We start from the raw sequence: 21,519 nt of genomic DNA on the forward strand, positions 1-21,519 counted from the left end.
ATCCATTCCATGGATTAGTAGATTGAAGTTTCGATAAGACTCCTTCCTCTTGACAAAATGAGTCCTTCTTATAATTAAACTGATCTCAGGAATATTTATCCTCTCTAGGAAATTGTAATTGGCGATATTGGTAGGATTGGCTTGAAACGAAAGGGTAAACTCTCACATATAAGCACGAATATAAATAAAAGCGTATCGTTTACTTCAATAGTGAAACTGCCAATAAACACCTGCGCAATATCACAGTAGGTCAAATGTCTCTGGTCGCAGTGATGAGTCGACACAGAAGAAAAAAAAACTATGTACTATTGGAACTATTTGAGAACCTGATTCTGCTTAAACTAATCATATTACAAGTGGATAGCGAATATAACAGTCCTAACTAAGCAGAAGCAGCAGTGGCAGCGCCAGTTGCGGTAAGTGCAGCGGCACTTCCTTTATCAAAATGTCAAAATCCTTTGTTCGGTATCGGCAGCATCAGTAGTAGGTATATCGGCCGGCACTTACTCCAGTGAAAAGCTGCCCTAGTTTAACAACACATCAGCGTTCTGGGATATTAGCAATCAAAACATGTGGGTTGTCGAATTTTCAGCGTGAAAACAGTTTTCCACTGAATTATCAGAAGAGTGTCTGATCCCCACTGTCAGGGATGGCACAGGGATGCGATCAGCATCATATCTAATATTAAATTAAACAACATTGAAACATTAAACAACAATTGTCCTTTTGAGAACAAATTAAATACTTTATTGGGTACCAGTAGCGGTAGTGGTGCGGTAGGTGCAGCAAATAACAGAAGGGTTGTGAGCAAAGCCACGACCACAAATTGATCTAAAACTATATAGGACTGTTTGTTACATTACTTGCATTGTTTGATTTTATAATGACAATAACTTTTAGCCAACGCTAATAAAATAACTCTGAAAATAAGTGTGGTGGCACTGAAAAGATTCAAAACGGCATCTGAAGTCGATTTACGGCCATTTAGATTCAACATGTTGACTACCGGTTCCTATGGGTATTTTCGAAGCCGGAAAGAGGATGCCCAGAAGCCGGAAATCGACTCCAGATGCCATTTTGAAATCCGAAGTGGCAACTTCGGATATGGAAAACATTTATAAATGATCAATAGGTGTATTTCCAGATTCAAGGTGATATTCATAAACCGTAAATCGAACCCAGATGCCACTTAGATTTTTTTTTCAGAGCGTTTTTTTATTGGTGCTGGAAAAAAAATTATCACCATCGATTTAACATACAGCATTATGTACTTCAACGTCAACGAACTCGGCTTTGAACGCAATCCTTGTGATTTTTTTCTAAAATATAGAGGAATCAATGTTTTGAAATTAATTTGAGGTTTTACATCATGGGCTATAATACTGAATCTTCAAATTTTTCTTGATCAAAATGTATAATATCGGTGAATGACAAATTATGCAAAGGTTTAATCACGAGATAGTTTCCTTTTTCTGTTATAGAGTATTGCGTCTCAGAAAAGTTGTCACCTTTCATTATTGACTTATCAACACAGTGCCTTTGACAGTTTACAATTAAAATCACAAGGTATTAAATTCGAAAAATTCCAGCAAAACCTGGTCGTAACCCACAATTCGATGTATAGAAAAGAGAAGAACGTGTCGAAACTCACGGTTTAGAACAGTATTACGCAAAAATACAAAGGCGTTTTCTTAGAATCCATCGTAAAAATCAACACAGAACATTACATTGCACGGATTTTGAAGAATTTTCTGCTTGAGGAAAGCAGCAATATTGCTTTCACTAAGATTCTGTTCCAGAATACAAGACACAGGCATAGTATATAAAAATTTGACCGATATAAATGAATGAGAAAATGAAATAAAAAAAAATGATGGCATTTAGCTGTTTTAGCTGCCTATTCAATCACATTTAACTTTAGTGACATCCATTTTGGGTAACATTATACATTAAGCAAACCAAACAAGTTGAACGTACTTTTGTTCAACTGTTTTGGAATCCTTCAACGAGTTTTAAATTCTAGTTCATATTTTCATTAGTGCAACAAATTGGAACATGGTGATTTTACATTATAGATCGAAACAAACAATTCTTACCTCTATTCACTAGACATATTGACGGAGTTGAAGGAATATTTTGTGTCTGCTACAGATAGTGTACGATGCGTTTTCTTCTACTTTGAAGCACTTGAAGCATTGGTAGTAACGAACACTTAATCCTTGCGTTTAATTCCTTGTTGATGATTTATCCTTACAATCTGCTACGTTTATCGGGTAGCCGCAGTGTTTTGATTACCTTAAACACTGTTTAGATAGATACACGACCACTTAGATGTAGAGATTTTTGGTGCAAATACGTACAGTGAAGAACAGTAATCAGCCACAGTTGTTTGTTTAAGTCTGTTTGAACAAACTCCGAATGCTGTAGAAAGAAGTTTCAGCACAGTATTCACGTAGTGGTTTTCTTTTTTCCTGTTTTTCTAATGTTGCTTTGAGAATACATAAAAAGCTCCACTTGTTTGTGTGAACATTTGCATACACTACAATAACGACAGCAACAACAATAGACACCGACGACACTCGCTATTCTTTTCAGCCTCGTTATAGACGATTATGCTGTTACGCGACGCTACGACACACTTGAAGGAACGATTAATGACTCTAGAATAAGAGGTCCTTTTCTATTCGTACATATGATGTACACATAGGATAAGATGGAAAGCAGTTAGCAGTGTGGGTGGAGACAGGGTACAATGTAGGATCGGACACCTTTCACTAAACACGGCGCAAGAACCATCGAAAGCTTTAAATTGTGTGGAATTATTTTTCCACTAGAGAATACACTACAGACTGGAGTGTCTACTGTAAGGTGCACTGAAAGGCCGTCGTCATTTTTTCCATCAATTGTTTCCACTGAACATACACGGCCCGACGGCACAGCGATCTTTTGTTACGGTTTCCGCTGTATTCCCCGCACTTTCATACCCGGCAGCGCCAGCTGCTATTCGGGAAAAAACCACCGGTGGTTTGATTGTTTATAAGATTCACTGTAGTTTCACCATAAACATAATAAATAGATATTAGCGTTGTTGATCGCAGGTATTCTTTCCGGCTATGGCACCCCTTGATCTTGGTAGGCAGCCAGCAAACGGTCACTAGAAATGGTCACAAACGGAAAGCCACAGAAGTAAATTCGCCTCGCAGAACACTTAGACCTCCGGAGTGCATACACTCGAAGGAAATGCTTCTACACAAACACAACTCATTGTGGCCACTTGGCTGGTGCGTTCAACGAAGACTACCACGATTATGTCATGTGTCTAGAACGTATAGAGCTTACAATTACTGACACGCCGCCAATTCCGTCAGGACCGACAGATAACGATAAGAAACACAGTTTCTCTTGCTCTGGGATATTCTTCTCATTCGCTCTTTTTTGAACTTTTCCTCGCGGTAAACTGTGTCCTCCCACGTGCGTCTGAACCTTTCCCGCGTCAGATGGCAGAAATGGTTTGTCCCTACACAGCAAGCAACGTGTTTTCTCCCACGCTCACACTGTCACCCCATGATACCACAAGACTAGGATTTATTGCCACTTCTAAATTTGTTTTGCCACGTTTCGGTTCTTGCCAGCGCGGTATCCTCCCGTTTATCGTTATAGTCTCTCAACTGTGATGACTACTACGAAAGCGACTCTCGCCTTCAGGATTACTCGCTGAGGTGTACAACAGTGTTCTCACCGAGAAATACCGATACACTCATTTACTGGCAACAAGGCTTCACCTCGATCCATCAAACTCTCCGCTGAACAATGACACACTACTTTTCAGAAACATTAAATAGAAAAAAATGTACGGGAGTCAACTTTTATGGAAGATAATCCGAACTTCGACACTTTTCAGCAGACCGTAATAAGTTACACTCGAGTGTCCTTTCGATGGTAAAACGGAAACATTAGACAACAGTAAGGCTGCACTGAAAAAGTATAAAAGTTGGAGAACGGAACAAACGGCACACTCCGATTGAATAACTGATCCAGAATTAAAGTCCTTTCTGGTTGCCTACTGGGACGCGTGTGTGTGCTTACTCCACGAGCGTCCACCTTCGACGGTAAAAGAACTGGCCGAAACACTCGACAGGTTTCCAGCGTGTGCGTGTCGTTGTGGGAGAATTCGCTCTTCGCCGTGCTCGGGAGCGCTCATCACTCTCCGCTAGAGCCAGCTAGACTGTAGGTACTGTGTGTTACTGTTGTCCACCCGCACCAGCCAAGCCAGCACCCGGCGGCGGCGGCGGCAGCGGTAATACCAGTGGAGCCGAACTTTACGCAAGGACGAATCCGGAGGCACAATGTGGCAAGGTTGGTCAAACTGTTGGCCGTTAACCGGGTGCAGTTCTGGCCGGTGGAAGTAATTGCATTGTGCTTGAGTTGCTACCAGATAGGGTGTAATGGAGACGCTCGGTACGCTGTGATTGTATGTTGAGAAAGCGCGACAGTTGAAACTAAAGCAGTGGAAGCGCTTGGTAGTTAACGAGGCGGTTAGTGCAAGGATGTAAAAAATCGTTCAAACGATAATTAATCAGTAGTCCAAACTAATTCTCTATCGCTTTCGATAATTTCAAATGGATATGTGGTGAAAAATTTTTACTCGCGATTACTTTGATTTGTTTGTTTCGTTTCGCGCTTTCGATTTTTTTTTTCACACGTGTAGATAGGTACAACACGCCCGAACCAAGCGAGAAGCTAATTTTCTTCTTTTGAAATATGTGAGCGAAAATGAAAGCTGGCTGTTCTACGATATGTTGTCTTCTAGAAATAGGAATTTAGATACTGGTATTGTGGCCGGGGTGCATCAAACAGATTTCCAGAAAGCATGTATTCAAGTATTTTACATGCAAGCTTTCATGTAATATAGGGCTTCGGAAGTGGTTTTCTTAGGCAGGTTCCTGCATTAGATCGCTGTAGAAAACCTGCCGAAGAAAACCACTGACGAAGCCGGTCGCTACCCTACATAAAGTACATGCAAGATTGAGATTTTTATTGCCTTATAGTTTGGAGGTTTCAACCAAGAAATACATTAGAGAATTATTGAGTGACTAGTTTGATACTTTCTATACTTCATACTTTATGAGTCCAATTTAACATCATTGTGAGACAAAACTTTAGAGCATGGCATCATTTTATGTCGTTGATTCAATGTTGAATGTATTGCAAAAATTGCAGCTTGAAAGTATTGAACTGAAAAAAAATCGGTGAAATAATTTTCGTCTTCAGGAAACGAAAATTATCAGTAGTGATTCTCCTGAAATTATCACTAACGATTCTTTTTCATTTCTGTAACTAAGCAGCCGTATCGTTGTTGATAAATGAAAGTCAACAAAACGATTCCATTCGATAAAAAATCGGAAGTGATTCTTCGAGTGAGTGATTTTTCCCATCCTTGGGTTAGTGTACATGGTACATGGATATCTGTAGTTTTTTTTAAATGACTGATTTTTTTTTTTTCAAAACATTTGTTTGACACGGCACAATACAAATGACTGATTTTGTAGTTAGCCATCAGACAGTCATGTTAAAAAGCATCCCACTTTTGTATGCAAATGGCAATATCTTGAATTAAACAATTTGCTTCCGGCTTCGTTGATATTTAAAGCTAGGTAAATTGTTTTAGGCAGCTTAAGGTGTTTTAAGAAGTTCGTTCAGTATCAAAAGTTTTTTGAAGTAGAATACTTCTCTCAGGAAGTTCGGCTACATAGGGATGTGAAATGAAAATCTAAAACCGAAAAAAGTGAAAAATATGTCCAATTTCAAATGCTAATAAACCGATTAGTATTCGATGGATTTCCTTCGTTCTTGCAGCAATAGATTGGAAAATCTTCTAAGATTCTTCCCAAAATAAGATAATTGTAATTTTATTATTCACACTATTGTACTATTGAAAATAGTCAAGCCTTGTCAAAACGAAAATTTCGACCCCTGATTGGTCGTTATATGCTTGCTTCCCAAGCACGGTCGACAGAATCATATACCTTGCAATTGAAAACATGCTATTTGGCCTATATAAGAGCCTGTTTCAGCCGGAGCCGCTCATAATAGTTCTGAACAGCGACGACAGCAGTCCTCCCTTAGCAGCAGTGGGTACCATCGATAGCGGAAGCGGCCACAACTGTGGCTTGGCTGTGGATAGGCCAGCGTATAGCGGCCACAACTGTGGCATAGCGTAGCATCAGACAGCGACAACAGCAGTCGTCCTTCCTCAGCAGCAGCACTAGCCCTGTGGTTGGTCACCACGTCTCAGGAGCAGCGCGGTTTTTCTCAGCGTGTGTCGCCAGACAGCCATTATTCCCCCCGTGTTGGGGCAGCATAATGATTGCCATCAGGAAATCCAGTTTCGGAAATCAAAATGCCTTTTTGAAGGCAAATAAACAAGTCATTGAAAGTTAATAATTTTTGTCAACGCAAGCAAGCATTCTGTGTTGCATCCCAGCAATTTAAATTTGTCGCACCCGTTTAATTTACTGAATGTGAAATAGCTTCCACAGTGCATGTTGTCCGTGTATCTTATTTCCCCCAATGTTAGGGCAGCTCAAAGGTTGTAATTAGCAACCGATTTTGAACCACACCATGCTTTTTTCAAGGCAAATAAAAAATAATTGAAGGTTAATAATTTTCTGGCATCAACACAAGCAGACATTCTGTGCGGGATGCAATCAAATTCTGTTGTAGTTGTCTAATTTTTACTTTCACTTTATTTAGTAAACCCCCCACTGTAGGGGCAGCGCAAAGGCTGCGATCAGCATAACCGACATTGAATAATAAATTTCCCTGTTAGTACGCCTTCACAAAAGCAGTTAGTCCGACTATGCAGAGCTAATATGAAGTCGATTCAATCAATCAGCATAAACAGAATTTCGTCATCTCCCAGCTGCCAAGTTGCAACATGATGCAACACGCAACAGCGAGCAAACGAAATCGCTTGATGTTACAAACCGCAATAAGATACGGGTTAAAACCGTTGCGTGTGTGAGAGCACCATCGGTGTTTATTCGCTGGATACACTATCTCTATACTGTCTACTGAACGCAATAATCTGCTTACATGCGACACGGGGACGGGAACATTTTCTTCAACCAAGCTGCACAACACGACACAAAACATGTTATTTTGTTGCTTCAATGAGAGTGCTATCGGTCCGGCTCGACAAGAAATCATTTTTGTGCATCCGTGCTACGAAACTGAGGAAAAACTTTAGAAACTGAAAAAAGAGGTGGAGCTTATCAAATGATCGCTATATCATTCCACCACGTACGTGAAATAATTCATTCCTATTTTCATCCCTATATAAGAGCCTGTTTTAGTCCAAGCCGCTCATAACAGTTCTGAACAGCGACGACAGCAGTCCTCCCTTAGCAGCAGTGGGTACCATCGATAGCGGAAGCGGCCACAACTGTGGCTTGGCTGTGGATAGGCCAGCGTATAGCGGCCACAACTGTGGCATAGCGTAGCATCAGACAGCGACAACAGCAGTCGTCCTTCCTCAGCAGCAGCACTAGCCCTGTGGTTGGTCACCACGTCTCAGGAGCAGCGCGGTTTTTCTCAGCGTGTGTCGCCAGACAGCCATTATTCCCCCCGTGTTGGGGCAGCATAATGATTGCCATCAGGAAATCCAGTTTCGGAAATCAAAATGCCTTTTTGAAGGCAAATAAACAAGTCATTGAAAGTTAATAATTTTTGTCAACGCAAGCAAGCATTCTGTGTTGCATCCCAGCAATTTAAATTTGTCGCACCCGTTTAATTTACTGAATGTGAAATAGCTTCCACAGTGCATGTTGTCCGTGTATCTTATTTCCCCCAATGTTAGGGCAGCTCAAAGGTTGTAATTAGCAACCGATTTTGAACCACACCATGCTTTTTTCAAGGCAAATAAAAAATAATTGAAGGTTAATAATTTTCTGGCATCAACACAAGCAGACATTCTGTGCGGGATGCAATCAAATTCTGTTGTAGTTGTCTAATTTTTACTTTCACTTTATTTAGTAAACCCCCCACTGTAGGGGCAGCGCAAAGGCTGCGATCAGCATAACCGACATTGAATAATAAATTTCCCTGTTAGTACGCCTTCACAAAAGCAGTTAGTCCGACTATGCAGAGCTAATATGAAGTCGATTCAATCAATCAGCATAAACAGAATTTCGTCATCTCCCAGCTGCCAAGTTGCAACATGATGCAACACGCAACAGCGAGCAAACGAAATCGCTTGATGTTACAAACCGCAATAAGATACGGGTTAAAACCGTTGCGTGTGTGAGAGCACCATCGGTGTTTATTCGCTGGATACACTATCTCTATACTGTCTACTGAACGCAATAATCTGCTTACATGCGACACGGGGACGGGAACATTTTCTTCAACCAAGCTGCACAACACGACACAAAACATGTTATTTTGTTGCTTCAATGAGAGTGCTATCGGTCCGGCTCGACAAGAAATCATTTTTGTGCATCCGTGCTACGAAACTGAGGAAAAACTTTAGAAACTGAAAAAAGAGGTGGAGCTTATCAAATGATCGCTATATCATTCCACCACGTACGTGAAATAATTCATTCCTATTTTCATCCCTATATAAGAGCCTGTTTTAGTCCAAGCCGCTCATAACAGTTCTGAACAGCGACGACAGCAGTCCTCCCTTAGCAGCAGTGGGTACCATCGATAGCGGAAGCGGCCACAACTGTGGCTTGGCTGTGGATAGGCCAGCGTATAGCGGCCACAACTGTGGCATAGCGTAGCATCAGACAGCGACAACAGCAGTCGTCCTTCCTCAGCAGCAGCACTAGCCCTGTGGTTGGTCACCACGTCTCAGGAGCAGCGCGGTTTTTCTCAGCGTGTGTCGCCAGACAGCCATTATTCCCCCCGTGTTGGGGCAGCATGATGATTGCCATCAGGAAATCCAGTTTCGGAAATCAAAATGCCTTTTTGAAGGCAAATAAACAAGTCATTGAAAGTTAATAATTTTTGTCAACGCAAGCAAGCATTCTGTGTTGCATCCTAGCAATTTAAATTTGTCGCACCCGTTTAATTTACTGAATGTGAAATAGCTTCCACAGTGCATGTTGTCCGTGTATCTTAATTCCCCCAATGTTAGGGCAGCTCAAAGGTTGTAATTAGCAACCGATTTTGAACCACACCATGCTTTTTGAAGTAGAATACTTCTCTCAGGAAGTTCGGCTACATAGGGATGTGAAATGAAAATCTAAAACTGAAAAAAGTGAGAAATATGTCCAATTTCAAATGCTAATAAATCGGTTAGTTTTCGATGGATTTCCTTCGTTTTTGCAGCAATCGATTAGAAAATCTTCTAAGATTCCTACCAAATGCATGAAATTGCAATTTTATCATTCGAACTATTGTACTATTGAAAATTCTTAAGCCTTGTCAAAACACAAAATTCGACCTCTGATTGGTCGTTATACCGCGCTTTCCCAAGCACGGTCGGCAGAGTTACGGTCCTAGTAAATTGGGAATGCATCATTTGGCCTATATAAGAGCTTCATCAGATAATAAACAGACATTTCATCGGATATTAAATCGAACAACTGAAATTTGAAGAACACAAATGAATATTTGAAGAGTTAATATTTTCTCGTTTTGCGCTATAATCCAAAGTTAATTATCTTCATCTACATACTTACTCTGACTATTATTACGTGTTTGCGTCGCTTAGTGTTTGGCTACGGTCATGCAGAACGCAAACAACGGCGCGATGCGATTCGGCAAGACGAAATGTGTTGAAATGTATAGCTCTACTTCGCCTTAGAAAGAGCTGTACATTTCACCACGGTAAGGCGAATCGCATCGCGCCGGCATTCGCGTTCTGCACAACCGTAGCCTTTTTTCCGTTCCTGTTTAATGATGTCGTATTAAATGTGCATATTACAATTCGGCAGCACTTCAACTTCTCATTTGCACAAAATTTAAAAATATTCAATGAACTTCATTCAAAATATCAAACAAAAAGAAATTACAATACTGCCAATGAACGGTCAACGTTTATTTACTAGAAAAAATGACTGACACGCAAGCAGCTGGGTTATCTTTCTTGTAAAAGTATTCTACTTCAACCTTGCGGTCGTGGCTTTGCATACAACCTTCCTGTGATTTTTTTTTGGGTTTTAGCTACCGCGACCATAAAAAAAAACTATTGTAGCACCGAAAGTAATTGATTATAACGTGACTAGCAACACAACAGCTCAAATTTTTTTAAGTTTCAACGAATCTTTACTGATTTGTTGACTGTCAAATGTTTTTATTCAATGCTTTAGTTTTCCTCAAAAGTAATACAGAGCGCTTCCATGTCGAATATCGACCATTTTTAACGTAGGACTACGTCTAACCGTACTATATCGAGATACATTCTGCGGAAAACTAAAACCAAGGTGTAACGTTGGAATGAAAGATTTCAAACGGTAATACTGATGTAAGCACATGACGGATCATAGTAATCAATATGCCGTTGGAATGATAAAATGTTGGACAATTTTGTGATTCTTCATATATCATTGTTACTTGATTGTTAAACAGTGAAAATTGCTGAAAAGTTTCAAGGTCGTATTTTTACGAACAATGTACCTATCACATGCGAGCACGCCTGGCACAGACTTCATGAGTGGATACCAACTGCCTGCTATGACAATCTCTACATCAGTGACAAAAAAAAAATTGACAGAATCTCCCCGTCCCAACAGGTCAACTAATATTTGCTTCTATGAGCCTAGACTATTTTGATGTCTTGAAAGTGAAGCTTTTGCGGAAAGTTCGTAACAACCTCCTTTATCAGACAATTAAACTATTAAACGATCTGCTGTGAGAATGTTATTAAAACTGATGTCTTGAAGGAAAACATGCTGGCACAGGCAACAGTACTGCACCGAGCCATGTAGGAGAAGACGGTCGCTCGTCGTCAGTGCGGTAGCACTCAATTGCCATTTGTGTGCAGTGCAGTCAAGCCAAGTGGGAACAATGTAGCTGCTGTCGACGTACAGTGGTGCGTGTTCGCACACTACGCTGTGCGGCCGGGGATGAAATAATTCTGTACGCAAGAGTATATCACGATGTTGGATGTTGTATCCAATATGTGATTACAATTGAACAGATTTTTACCACCAATGCTTCATCAAACGACGAACGTTGCCAAAGCTTGTGATACAATAATTGGCATATCATTGAATAGTAGATTAGTAAAAAGTTCAGTTGAAATCCACTTTTTCTAGTTCAGTTTCGCAGCTTTCAACCAATCACGAGCTCGCTTTATATAGCTGCAACAGATGTTTTCTAATCGTTTTAAAGTGGTTATTGTATTACTACCCCTGAACAGATTTCAAACACCGAAAACGGCAGGTAGAATATTGCGAAAGATTGTAATATAATAATTAAAATATCTTTGCAACAAAAGTTGTGTTAAAAATCGAGCAGATGGCATTTGAACTGCAACAGTCGTGATTTTCATATCCATGTTTAATAATAAAAACTTCTTTCAAATTCCTCAAATTTGAAGTTGCATTGGGTTGCTGTCTTTTTGAATTCTACACTCTGGTTTTTCTCAGATATATTTTGAGAACATCCTCGCCTTTTGACTTTTGTAAATGAAAAGAATTTTTGTTTTGTAAAATTACCTTGAACATGGAAATACTCATTGAAGCTTTTGGTGATTCACTTCGTAAACAATCGGGGTATCTCGTAGACGCAAGGTTACACAGTTCGCTTTGACGGGCGGGTGGTCGTGGATTCGAATCTTAGTAGAATGGAGCCATTTGGTTGTCAAAGGACTTTAACATGGGTTTGCTGTCAGACTCTCCATTAGATTCCCTTCGTACAAACTAAGTTCTACATATCGTGATTATGATGCGATATTGGCTCGAAGAACTAGGTTTCGATTAAACTCCTTCCCCTTGACAATATATAAAGTCCCACTTATAACAAAACTCACGACACTGTCGGAAAAAATCCCTGTCATAGAGAAATACCAACCATTACACTCAATTTGGAGAATATATCTCAATTAAAATTTCGAAGCTATTATGTAGTAGGCAAATCGGGTTGTTTAAAACATCTGGCCCCATGATGGAGAGTATATGATGTTTTGATGACTGCAATAAAGCTGGGCCAGCTAGCTATAACACATGTTTATAGCTATAGATTGTTATAACCGCATGGTCGGCCTTGAAGGTTTTATATTTCAGTTGTATCATATACTAAACAACTTTGATATAACCAATTTTGTTACTTGGGTTAGCACTGGAAAGGAGGATTCGGAAAGACTTCTTCCTCTTGACATAAAAGTCCCTCTCAGAATAAACCTTGCCAAAGAGAAACTTCAGGTGAGGTCTCTTTCTTCAGGGAGCTGTTATTTGGTGAAATTGGTAGGTTGGAGGGACTCGGTATAGTTTGAGCTTGGAACGGAAGGGCAAATCCTCACACACAAGCACGGATATAAATGAAAAGCTTATCATTTACCTACTTCAATAGTGATACTGCCAATAATATGAAGTGTACAGAAAACACATGGCCAATATCACAATAGATCGAATGTCTCTGGTCGCAGTGATGAATTCACACAGCGGAAAAAAAACTTTTGAATGCATCCGTGTTTGAGATATTTTAATATAAAATTTGTTAAATTTCAGCCTTTTATGAGAATATGAACTAGGAGAATGGTTGGACACTTGTAACTTGAGACCTCATTGTGGTTATTCACCTTTGTGCAGCAACTCCTATCCCAACCTCCACGAGATGCTAACCGGAACACGAGTAACCTTAGCGGAGATCGGGTAATCAACCCCCGGTGGAAACTATGGTCGTATGCTGACTGGGAAGGAGATCGTACGCGACTGTATCCCCATGTTAAGGGCGGCGTCCAACAGCGTCTAACCCGGAGCGGGCGGCTGAATTATGGAATGCTGTATTCCGCCAGCTACACCAAAGATAGCAGCTCCATCAGCAGGATGTAGGTTCCGCGACCCTGGTAAGGTAGCATACCTTTCTTTCAACCATGAACAACTGAATTAGAAATACGGAACGAATTATCCGGCAAAGACCTACGCTACGAACACGGAAAAAGATTAAGTCAAACGATTGAAAATTGGGTACTTGGAACGTCCGATCTCTCTATGAACGGTCGCGGGCTGGCTTGCTTGCTCGAGAACTACAGCGGCAGGGAGTCGAATTGGCAGCTATTCAGGAGCTTCGGTGCCAAATTCGAGAGAAAGGAAATTCCGTGCAGTAGACCCTATTGCATGCACTTTGTTCAAGTACCCCATCTACTACAGTGACGGCAAAGCAACGGAACGGGGCGTAGGTTTCGTAGTGCTGGGAAATCGGAAAACAAAAGTCATCCGGTGGAGGCCCGTAGATGACCGTATATGCGTGTTGAAGATTAAAGACAAATATGATAAAGTCAAAGATGAGTTCTATGACAAGCGTGAGCGAATCTATGACGAGTGCCCAAAACACGACGTAAAAGCGTCATCGGAGACGCAAACTCACAGGTTGGGAGGAAGCAATTCTTCCGTCTGGTCATTGAAAGGCATAGCCTCCACTCGTCAACCAATGAAAAAGGCCCGTGGGTGATAAACTTTGCCGAAGCCAGAGAAATGGCCATATGTAGCTCCTATTTTCCTCATGCCAGAGAGCTGGATCAACGGATCGCAGAACAGCAGGAGGTGGAAGACATAAATGGGCTGTTGAGCAGTATCCACGACGCAATCGAAACGACTTCGAGAGAGGTGGTAGGTACGACTCGTGGAAGACAGCGTAATGGCTGATTCGATGCCGAGTGCCAGAGAGCGACAGATGAGAATAACCGTGCCAGGAGCCGCATGCTCACTACGGCTACGCGTCAGAACAGAGGGGCAAGAGCTGAAAATAGAACTCACCGTCGGAAGAAGCGCGAATACGAAGAGCAGGTGCTCGCCAGCGCACAGCTACAGGACAGCTATGCTCGAAACTACAGGACAGCTATGCTCGAAACGACGTGCGGAGATTCTATAGAACTGTCAACAGAGTCAGAAGCAGGAATTTCCCTGTGCCGGTCATGTGTATTGACAACGACGGCAACCTGCTTAATGATAAACCGACAGTTGCAACCAGGTGGAAGGAGCATTTTCAGACGCTTCTGAGCGGCGAGGAACCGGATGAGCAGAGCAGGAACAGGATGACGATTATGAGTGACGAACAAGCTGTGGAGTCACCGACACAGGAGGAGGTGAAAAAGGTGATTATTGAGCTGAAAAACAGCAAGGCCGCTGGGATGGACAGTATCCCGGTCGAACTTCTAATAGTAGGAAGCGAGCGGCTGTACTATGCGATCCACAAGATAATACTAAGGATCTGGGCGGATTAACACATGCCGAACGACTGGCTGGAAGGCCCCGTATGCTCTTATAGAAGGGTCATCGACTGGATTGTTGCAAGTAACTAGGCATTACGTTGCTCAACACCGCATATAAAGTGCTCTCCCGTATCCTGTTCTGCAGATTGAGACCGTTAACGGAATCCTTTGTTGGTGAATACCAGGCTGGTTTTCGACAGGGGCGTTCCACGACGGATCAAATCTTCACCCTGCGACAGATCCTCGATAAGTTCCGGGAGTAAAACTTACCGACTCACCTGTTTGTGGATTTCAATGCGGCATACGACTCAGTGAAAAGAAACGAGCTGTGGCAGAACATGCTGGAACACGGTTTCACGACAAAACTGATTAAGTTGAGTCGTATGACGCTGAAGGGATCAAAATCATGCATGCGGATAGCTGGTGAGACATCAGCCGCGTTCGTAACGTTGGATGGACTGTAGTAGGGGGATGCGCTCTCTTACTTACTATCCAACATCGCCCTTGAAGGTGCAATACGAGAAGCAAACGTGGAAAGAAACGGTACGATCATCACGAAATCTCACATGCTTCTTGGTTTTGCGGACGACATCGATATCATCGGTAGCAACCGTAGGGCTGTGGAGGAGGCCTTCGTACCTCTCAAGAGGGAAGCAGCGAAATTGGGACTTGTCATTAACTCTGCAAAACGAAATGCATGGTAGCTGGCAGGGAGCGTGGGAGTTCCCGCTGTGTTGGTGCTGTGGTGGAGAGGGATGAGGAACTATTTGAAGTGGTTGACGAATTCGTTTAACTTGGTACGCTTGTGACATGTGACAACGATATGAGCCGTGAAGTGAAACGACGAGTTGCAGCTACCAACAGACCCTTCTACGGACTACGTAACCAGCTAAGCTCCCATAGTTTGCAAACTATCACAAAACTAGCGCTGTATAGGACGCTGATACTCCCGGTGGCCCTTTACGGACATGAAGCATGGACGCTGAAGGAAGATGATCGACGAGTGCTCCGAGTTTTTGAGCGTAAAGTTCTGCGATCAATACTTGGCGGTAAACTGGAAGATGGAATGTGGCGCAGACGCATGAATCACGAGTTGTACCAGGTTTACAAACATGCTTATATAGTTAAGGTAATAATGCGGCCAGGCTGGACATGTAGCCAGAATGCCTGACGAGAGAGCCGCCAAAACTATCTACAGTAGAGAACCAGGAAGAGGCCGTCGACTCCGTGGTTGGCCTTGCACGTGGTAGATGTGCGCGGTGGAAGAAGATGCACGATCTGCTGGTGTACGAGGAGACTGGAGAATGGCTGCCCAAGACAGAAGAAGCTAAACATCTCTAATTCGTTCGGCTCTAGACCGGTGAACGGTCTGTTAGCCAACAAAGTAAAAGTAAGTATGAGAATATGAATTTCCAAAGGGACAGGTTTGAGAAAATTGTCTTGTTTGGCCAGAATTGTACCTCAAAACCTGCTAGGAATTAATCAAATGTTGATATGTTCTAATATTTCAAAGATGATTTTATAGGTTATAATGCTTCGCAGCAGGCTTGTCTTTTTTCCTCAGAGAAATAGTACCGTGTGGGAGATTATCTTTCACTGCAGTGCTTTTACGATGTATCTTTTAAGCATCTAGAGTAATTGTTCCGTTATTCATCTCATTAAGCCGATATTCACGAAGAATGCACGGATTTAACATCAAATTTTCACGAAATCATTGAACAAATAAACTAAATACGCTGACATGCTCTTATGGAATCGCCCAGTATTGGTAATTTAATAACCATAGCTTGATTTATCCTAAATTTCGTAAAACAAACCGTTTTTCACAACGCTTCCATATTCATCTCAAAACTTAAATCACTGCTCAATAATTCATCCTACGATGCCCCCATATTCATCACATTAATAATCATGTATTAATCATTCTTTCATGAATGAACGCAAACCGTCATAGTCAGTAACCTGGGTATCCGATGTAGTTGATTTCGTGCAAAATTGGTAACCCAGGTAACCACTGCAGTGCTGTCGATTTCTGTCAATTATGTCGGAATAATTCAACATTTTCAGTATGATATTTTCGTATTAACAGAAACTGATTTAGCAACTTTTCATTTTCTTCAACGCAGTGAAAACAGATGAAAATACATACAGTTGAAATTTAGGAGTTGTAAATATTCATCTCATATTTCAGCTAATTAAAATTTGTATTTAGAAATGTGAGGTGAACATTTTGAAGACTAAAGTTTTCTTGGTGTTGTGAGTGATTTTGTTTAGTGATTAAAATAAAAAGTTGTATCAAATTTAGAGCTTTTAAGTGAGTTTTTGAGGATTCTACTTTATGAGAAATCTAAAGTGAACTAAGAAGAATGCACTCCATGCATTCGTAGATTGGTTTAGTTGGAAAATATGCCTTTTTACTATTTTCAATTGTGGTTTCATGTTGTATAAGACGGATATATGGGCTGAGATGAATAATAGAACAGTTCCCCTACAAATGAGGGGAGCATTCAGGTAGAAAAGCAAAACTGTGTTGTTTCTTTGAATGACGAAACTTAAAATAAAATCTAACCGCTCGTAACACTTGTGTTCTCTTCGAACGTTATCGAATTTATCTCAGAGGTACGTGTTCTCATTACCACCCTTATTTCGATCAGCTGTGTTAATTTTCAACACAGCTTAAAAGAGAAAAAAAGTGGAGCGCATGAAACTGCTACAGGTAGCGCTCAGGCTGGACGAGGAATAAACTGAATATTCTCTCTGCTCTTCTCAAATATTAAGGAGAATACCAAGCATGTTTAGCAGTTTTGGGAAGAGTAAATATAGAGCTTTAAAATATATACAGGTTAGTATCAATTTCACCAAAATATGTTGGGTTATTTGAGCTAAAAACAATTTTTCATACTTTTTAATTTATTTTTTCAACCTAACTAGACATTTGCAACTTATTTTCGAACGAAAAATATTTCAAATACGCTGAAACTTTTGGAGTATATTCAATAACTAATCAAATAGAAGTTATTGTATGAGCATTGGCTGATATTCGGTGGAGATTTTTTTAGGAAAAACCGAATTACCATAGAAATGGCATATTTTTTTTTTTTTGGACTGTCTCTCACGGTGTGAAAATAAAGCTACTTCTTATGTGACCTGGTGTAGGTTACAATCAAGCGTTACTTGCGTCCTTACTTGAAGGTCTTCAAATACCTTTAAGGTGAAACCACATTGAATCCACAAATGGCCGACTTCGAGTCACCACTTCGAATTTTCAAAAGCACAAGATTCGGAAACACGTTCCGTATTGCGTTCCCTAAGAAAATGCTATTTTATGTTTGCTTCACCCCAGCAAACATAAAATAGCATTTTCACAGGGAACGTATTAACTATTTCCGAGTCATGTGCTTTTCGAAATTCGGGGTGGTGACTCGAAGTCGGCCATTTGTGGATTCAATGAGGTTTCACCTTAAAGTTTAAAATTATATTATAGCTCTCAGTTTTATTTTTAACTCTCTTTTCAGCCGATTATTTATATTAATAGTAGTTTCTACATCATAGTTGATTGCTGCGAACTATTCCGTCGTGATGGAATAGTAGGCTTTGACATTAGGAAATTCATAAGCGATGAAAACTTCCTGAAAACCTATGAACAAAATAAAAATGATAGCCCGGAAAAGTACGTTGCTTTGGGCGAATAATTTATAGGCAACAAGAGAAGCACGGGGGCCATCCACATACCACGTGGACAGATTTTAAACGATTTTGAACCCAAAATTCCCCCCACCCTCCCGTGGACAACTGCTCACATAAATTCTAAAAAAAATTGTTTGGACCGTGGACTTTACACATCCCCCCCCCCTCCAGAGCTGTCACATACCTTTACACATAACCCCCCCCCCCCCCCTCCAGAGCTGTCCATGGGGTATGTGGAACGGATTGTGTTAACCCATTCCCGGCGGGGAAAAATTATATTTTACCTCTAAAAATGACCTTCAAACTTTAATTACCCAACAACTACATGTACACCAATTGACACCAACTGGGTTGCCAAGTTTAGATGTTAGGTTATTCCATACGACATCACCCGCCGGGAATGAAGTGAGGTGGTGAACGAATTTCAGGACGCTTGCATAAATATGGACAGCCGAATGTCCATCAAAACTCATTCTCTTCAATCTCATTTGGAATCCTCCAATAAATAGCAACGATGAAACAGCGTTTTGAGGGTATTTGAGATCTGGCAGAAAGATAGGACAAAGCTGAAGAGAGCTTTGAATCCTCAAAACCATAAAATCAGAAAGATATCTTAGCAAAAAAGCACAAAACATTTTTTTGTGTTGAACTTTAGAAAAGATCAAATCAACGCAATATAATGAGTCTGAGGTGTACGTATGATGTGGAGAGTTAATATTCCTAGTAATAAGTGCACCGTTATTTCTGAATGGCCTTCTATCAATTGGCTGAGTTTCACCAGGTAGCAAACGTACACTTTTCGTCGATAAGAATTGGCTAAGGATAAAAAAAGTGATGGTTAAACTCTTATTTTATTTACGCTGGCATACACTTGAAGCAGACCTTGTCCAGATTCCTCAGAATATACTTGGCTCAGACTATACGTTGGGATATATTTCCCAAATTTGTTGATAGTAGTTTAATGAATGAAAACAACATTATTTACCAAGAGCAGATTAATTTGTTTCATTTATAAACACGTAAGAACTGTTCTTCGTACAGGGAACCAAACTTTGTTTTAGCAAAAGAGTAGTCGAAGAGCTCGCTTACAAATTAGGTAACGCTCAATGGGGAGAGAGGGAGCGTGAAACTGTTTTATTTATTGAAATGAACAATGTGAATAAAGTGAAAAGGGGTCAAAGATACGATTTTTTGCTTTACATAATTTGTGATCAGACCCAAAGTCAGTGGCAACAATCATACAACTGAGTAATATACACTACACACAGAGACACATCACAGGCTTAGCATATTGCGTTGATTTGATATTTGCCGCGCGATATGCGTTGACCTGTTCGAAGCTCGATTTCAAAACGCGATCTGAATGGCAAGGTAAACTCAATACTAACCTAATTTATTGAATGTATCTCAAGCCATTTTTTCTCAGCCTTTCAATGGTGGTTTCAAATTTATTCAAATCGGTGGTTGCGAACTTTCTCAAAAACACTTTTTCTGATAAAATCAAAGATGGCAACGAGATTCAAGATGGCGGCCAGTTTTTTCCTACCTTAAAAGAAAGCTCTATCATTCCTTTTTAAAACGTCTTGCTAGCTGTCTGGAGCTCAATGACAAATTTAAGAGAAATTAATCAATATCACGAATTGCACAAAATTCAACTTTTCTAAAAACCGTTTTACCGCTTTGTGCACGAGGGGTCTACAATATGAACTAACCAGAACGGTTTTCTTAATTTTTCGCTACATTTAGACACAAAAATATCCTTTTCAAAAACCTTAATACCCAGCGAGAATTGCTCACTAACTAAGTTATTCTAAGCTGAAACATACAGCTGCTTTGAGGCGTTTACTTTCTGTATCGCAACGAGGTTCTTAATAATTATTAGAGTGGAAGTATAGTTTTGAATCCATCGGACGCAAGATTATGATCTTCGGATGTATTCGATAGTATCGAAATGCGCATTGAAAATAGATTCCAAATTAACTTAACGTTCAAATTTATAGCAAAATGTTCGAAAAGTTTTTAAAATTGATTAGACTAACATGAACAAATTAAATTTGTACAAGCACTTGAATTGTTAGAACAACAAGTAAATGAGATGAAATTGGATACATATTTATCCAGAAATAACATTTTAAATACTTTCGCTTCCCTGCTTTTCTCCGGAACACTGGAAATGGGAATACTTCTCTTACTAGGAAAACCAATATTTTAATTTGAGTGCTCTTATCTGCCTCGCTTCCATTTAAACCCCCACAGCATACTGAACGTTTTCATCGAAAATTATCACGTGAAGTAATTCCAGCAATCAACTCAGGGACCAGCACTTTCCGCAAAAAGTTTTCCAATCATAATCACCAGTTGTGGCCAACCTTGCCGTTTACTGTTTTCACTGTGCGTTCGGAAAATTTTTATGTTGTTTTATGTTTCTCCTAGTCACCTCCGGGGTCTATCCTTGTAAACTCCGCAATCGAAAGGGAGAACCCACTAGAGCGAATCCAATGGCAGCAAAGAATTGTCGCAACACGTAGTTTCCACCGTACACTCCCACCGGGTGAGCAATTGAGTTTCCCCAATTAGTACTAGTGTTGCACCATGAATTACACCAACACGGATGAAAACTTGGACAATTGTTCTCCTGTGACCAGTTTCCTGGTGACTTTTTTTCTCTTTCCACCTTCTTTTGTACAACGGATATCCAAATCCAAATCGAAACTTTTTCGAGCAAATTAGCACAATCACAGGTCGCAGAGAAGTTCAACCGTTGGAATTGATTTATTTCTAGCGTCACGCATTTGTGGAATCAATTATTTTCCACCGCCGACCATACTGCTATAGCCTTTTATAATCGAGTTTAAACGACCAAGGAACATCCAAAGAATTCCGGCGATCGACGGTTGTTACGATTAAAGAACACACGACCGCTCTGCCTTCCGTACGCTCGCTCATCAGCAGATACGCCTAGTGACTGTCGAGAGGAAAACTCAAGCATAAGCTATCAGGTCCTTTTTCTATTTGCTAGCCGACCCCAATCCTGCTCCACTGTTTCCCATAGACAAGCTTCAGTGATAGCAGGCAACTGTGAGCGCATACGACGACGATGACTGACGAAGACGACGTGGATACGAGTGTGCGTGTTAAGGATATGCCTTCTAATCCGAACAAACAAACATCTGTCTCTCGGTTAGGGTTGCAGGATGTGTGTCGCGATGTAATGGTATGTGTAGCGGGAAAAAATCCTCCTCCCGCGCACCTTAGCTTGATATATGGGTAACGGTCAGGAAAATGTAAGAAGTAAAAACAACAACAAAACACCTACACCATCGAATGGTGTGTGGTAGGTTAGGCCACATCAACTCGACAGCCTGTGGGCTGCAGAGCGCTGAACCGAGAACCAGTTCTAAACGAATGGATGAATGGATGTTCATGCATGGAGGGAATGTTCCAATTTTTTA

General features: G+C 40.8%; 1 protein-coding gene across 5 annotated transcripts in view; it reads right to left on the reverse strand.

Annotated features, from left to right (window-relative positions):
• The window catches only part of LOC129730604 (uncharacterized), a 583,914-nt gene extending 562,900 nt beyond the window's left edge, over positions 1-21,014 (reverse strand). For 2 of the 5 annotated variants that reach the window (XM_055690065.1, XM_055690064.1), the window contains exon 1: positions 2,097-4,083. The gene's annotated coding sequence lies outside the window, so the exon portion shown is untranslated. Of the gene's footprint in view, positions 1-2,096; positions 4,085-20,504 lie in introns of those variants that run through there. The other 3 variants (XM_055690063.1, XM_055690062.1, XM_055690061.1) reach the window with 3 other exon arrangements.
• Between the last annotated feature and the right edge of the window lie 505 nt (positions 21,015-21,519).

This window comes from Wyeomyia smithii, chromosome 3 (assembly GCF_029784165.1).
Source record: "Wyeomyia smithii strain HCP4-BCI-WySm-NY-G18 chromosome 3, ASM2978416v1, whole genome shotgun sequence".
Classification (NCBI taxonomy): Eukaryota; Metazoa; Arthropoda; class Insecta; order Diptera; family Culicidae; genus Wyeomyia; species Wyeomyia smithii.